This window comes from Myotis davidii, unplaced genomic scaffold (genome assembly GCF_000327345.1).
Source record: "Myotis davidii unplaced genomic scaffold, ASM32734v1 scaffold937, whole genome shotgun sequence".
Lineage (NCBI taxonomy): Eukaryota > Metazoa > Chordata > Mammalia > Chiroptera > Vespertilionidae > Myotis > Myotis davidii.
Window position 1 is genome coordinate 381,265 of NW_006288252.1, and position 4,162 is coordinate 385,426.

Below are 4,162 nucleotides of genomic sequence, written 5' to 3' on the forward strand. Positions count from 1 at the left end.
TGGCGTGTGTCCTGATGGGGGATTGAGCCGCGACCTCCTGGTTCATAGGTCAATGCTCAACCACTGAACCCCGCTGGCCAGCCAGCCTCCTCCTCATCTTTGCATCCCTCCGGCCTAGTACCCACAAGTGAAGTACTGAATTTGTCTTTTATTTTTAAAAAGTATATAGCAGCCTTTTTCTTTTGGACTTCCTCATTTTTTACTTTTTATTGAAATATTTCATGGGTACAGGAACAGGCACAAATTCCCAGTGTTCAGCTCCCCGTAGGTGCACAACCTGAGCAGGCACTGGATCCAGGCGGAATAGCGCCAATTCCCAGCAGCCCCGGGCACCACCTGTCACCCCAAGTCCCGCCCCTGCCCGGATCCCCAAGTATTGGGTGTCTGGCTTCCTGGGTGCAACGCCAGGTCCTGAGGTTTGTCTGCACTGCGGTGAGGAGTTGTGGGTCTGGCGTCTCATTTCTGTAGAACTCTGTCCGCTGGTAGATGACACCCCTGTGTATTTCCGTGCTTTCGTCCATGGGCGTATGAGTCATTTCCAGTCGGGGCAGCAGGGATTCTGCCCACGTTGGGAGCACCCACATTCCCGTCTCCGCTGGGAATTTTCAAGGAGCGGAACCACCAGGTCAGCTGCAGGGCACTGACACCCACAGGGCGGCCCATGGCCTTTGCGAGCCCCCACCGCCCTTAGCAGCTATTTTGCTTTATTTTCATACTAGTGGCCTGGTGCACAAAATTTGTGCATTGGGTGGGGGGCGTTGTTCCTCAGCCCGCCTTGCACCCTCTCCAATTTGGGACCCCTCGGGAGATGTCTGACTGCCTCTTGCAATCCACTCACCTGCCTGCCTGCCTGATCGCCCCTAACCACCGCCACCATGGCTTTGTCCAGAAGGACATCCGGAAGGTCTCCCAGTCTAATTAGCATATTACCCTTTTATTAGTATAGATAGTTTACAACTTAGAGCAGTTGAAAACCGGACGAGGACCCCTGTGCGACCTGGACTCAGCCGCACTGGCCCCGCTTGCTTTGTGGTCCCCGTCGTCCTCCCTCTGTCCCCGTCCATCCATCCGCACTTGCGTGTATTTCTGACGTGGGCTTCCCGCCTGGGAGAGCTGGCTGGAGACACAGTCCCTCTACCCAGTGTCCTAGGGACCAGGACGTTCTCACGTCATCCCCGCACCTGTCATTTGGGGAACAGTGACGTTGACACAACACTGTCGTCTCTCCCGAGGCCCAGGTGCCTTCACCGCTGGGTGGCGCTCTGTGTGCGACCCCAGCACCAGCTGCTGTCCACGGCAGCCCCCGGTGGGGCACTCACCCCGCTGCTCAGCCCATTCTAGGGGCGCCACGTCATGCACAGAAGGTGTGTCTGTGGGTGGTACCCAGGAGGGCCTGCTGGGCCCAGGGTTTGCATGTGCTGAGCAGACGCCCCCAAAGATTTTGCTGATGTGTGGTCCCAGGGGCTGTCACCCCACGGCGTCACCCCAGGTGGCTCTGGTCTCAGCCCTGCAGAAAATGCCGGACACGCGTGACAGGTGTCCGTCTGCTACCCACAGTCCGACCAGGATCGGCTGTATTTTTACAAGCTCCGTCCAAGGAAGTTATCTGGAAGGGACTTCCTTTTCCTTCCTGGGGACAGACAAGCCTGAGTACCATGGGAGGAGGCGGTAGGAGGAGGCTTTGAGGGTCCCTGGTCTGGAGCCGGTGGGAGAGGAGAGCGGAGGAGGCGGCACCTGCTGAGAGCATCCGGAAGGCCCCGCGGTGCCGGGGAAGGGCTGGCCCTGGGCGCAGCGGGGACATCTGGTTCCAGCCCCGCCCAGCGGGCTCGCGGCCTGTGCTCCGGAATGTCTGCCCACGGACAGCTCTGCCCACTTTCAGGCTACCTCTCTCCTCTCCCCCTTCTCCTGGGGGACACGCCTGTCCCCTGCCCAGGACCCACCTGCCCTGAGGGCCACATGGGGGCTCAAGGCTGGGGTTCACACCACCACTCATTTCACACGTTTTCGTGGCCCCAGGGGTGAGTTGGGGCTCAATGAGGGGCGGGCGTGCCTATGCAGGATGGAGCATGAACGTGTGCTGCCATGTGAGCGTTCTCATGTCTTTGGGAATGTGCCCTCTGGAGCGGGGACAGCGAGAGAAGGGGGAGGTGGGCACCAGGAGTTGGGCGCGGGGAGCGGGGTGCCGGGAGGTGGGCACTGGGAGGTGGACTCCGGGAGGTGGGTGCTGGGAGGTGGACGCCGGGAGGTGGGTGCTGGGAGGTGGGTGCCGGGAGGTGGGCGGCCTCCACAGCCCCTCTGGGAAGGTGCCGTGAGCACAGCTCTTGGTGCAGTGGGGTTTGCAGGGGGAGTCCCAGGAGGGCACGTGGCAGGGCGAGGGCCCCGGGTGGGCAATTGTTGTCCTTCGCGCAGAGCCTGGGAGGAGGGAGGCGCAGAGCCCGGAGGAGGGAGGCGGGCTGTCCCCTGAGCTGCCGAGTCCCCTCGAGGAGTCACTGCTGCTTCTGAGGATGGGACGTGGGATTTACCCACCTCTGTGCGGCCTGGCAGCGGGCGCCCAGGTGAGGGACCTAGACAGAGGGCAGCCCAAGGCCGGGGATAGGGGAGCCCCGAGGAGGCCGTGCCCGGGCCTTGCAGCCAGGCCTGGGTCCGCAGCACAGAGGCCGAGGGGGGCCTGGCAGAGTTGGGCAGGGCGTGGAGGCAGCAGCACGAGGCCGTGCCAGGGGGCTGAGTGGGAGGCCGTGACTCATACCAGCAGGTGTGAGTGCGTGGGTGAGCGGGCATAGTCCAGGGGCAGGAGCGGGTGGGGATCCCTGAGCGCAGCATCTGCCCAGCCTGAGGTTGGTGGGGTTGGCCTTCCCACCCAGCCCGATGGCGCCTCAGCTGTGTGACTCTGTGTCCACTGTCCCTCTTCTCATAAGGACATGAGTCATTGGACCAGGCCCGCCTGGGCCAGGGTGACCTCACCTTCCCAGTTACACCTGCAGAGACCTGTTTCCAAACAAGGTCCCATCCCAGGTGCCAGGGGTCAGCACCGCCAAGCTTTCAGGGGGCACGGCTCACCCCACCCACGGCCTTGGGGTCCTGGGCACCCCAGCCTTGACCTTAAACACTGCCTGTGGTTCAGATCAACCTCGGCCTTGGGCGGCCTGGAGGTGGAGAGGCCCCTTCGTGGGCAACACCTGGGGTCAGGGGTCAGGGGGAGGCACCTGGGCGCTGGCGGGCCACCTGTGTCCCCACTGCTGGACGCTGTGAAGCTCTGAGCACACGGCCAGTCTCCGCCTGGAGCACGACTCTGAGCTCAGGGTCAGGGGTCCGGGGCTTTGAAAGGCAGACCCAGTTCCTAGTCCCAACAGCCCAGCCCCTCGGGAGGCGCGGTGGCCCCAGCTCCAGGGCCCATCTCATCACCGTGAAGCTGCAGAGCCGGGCAGGTGGGGAGTGACCGAGACCAGCGAGGCCAGGGTGGCTGTGCGGACACAGGTGTGGGGCTGTGCGGGCCAGGCCGTGGGCACACACACCTCCAGCGCCTGGGACCTTACCTCCTGATCTCAGGGCGCCAACCTTGTTGGAGGGTCTCCCGTGTGCCCAGCGCCCTGGCACCAGCCCGTGGGGTCCCGTCCTGGGTCCCGGGTTCCTCCCCGCACCTGAGAGCTGGGGCGGGTACCTTCCCACAGACACCTTCCCTGGCGGCGGTGCTGGGTGTGCCATTCCTGGGCCATCAACATAACAAGCCCTATCGGCCCGCCCACCCCACCCGGGAGGGTGCCCTGGGAAAGCACCCTTGCCAGCTGCAGCCTCACCTGCAGGCCAGGCCGTCTCCTCCCCGCAGGCGGGTGCCGGGAGCAGCTGTGTGTGGGCGCGCTCTCCTGGTTCGGTAGAAGAGGGGAGAGGGGACCCTCAGAGCCACGCTTGCCCTGGTGTATGTGGCTCCTGCACAGAGCGAGTGGCTCTGAGCGCCGGCTGTGTGCTGAGGCCGTAGGTGCTGGGAGTGTGTGAGGAACGAAGCAGACCGAGCCCCCAGGTCCTGGGGTGAGTGCAGGAGGCGGGAGTGAAACCCAAATACAAATGGGAAAGGTGCCGAGGAAGGGGCGAGGTGGTGAGGAACAGGTGTGGGGGGGGTCAGGAGTGGGCGTGTGGGTGAGACCCAGCGGGGGGAGCTCGCGGGGAC

General features: G+C 63.7%; 1 protein-coding gene and 1 long non-coding RNA gene across 2 annotated transcripts in view; one reads left to right on the forward strand and one right to left on the reverse strand.

Annotated features, from left to right (window-relative positions):
* The window catches only part of SORCS2 (sortilin related VPS10 domain containing receptor 2), a 145,861-nt gene that overhangs the window by 45,253 nt on the left and 96,446 nt on the right, over window positions 1-4,162 (forward strand). The gene's annotated exons all lie outside the window — the stretch shown is intronic.
* LOC107182535 lies at window positions 175-3,672 on the reverse strand. Its single transcript, XR_001513249.1, has 2 exons — window positions 3,556-3,672; window positions 175-595 (listed from the first exon to the last, which is right to left on the reverse strand). It is a non-coding gene; the product is annotated as an uncharacterized LOC107182535 (long non-coding RNA).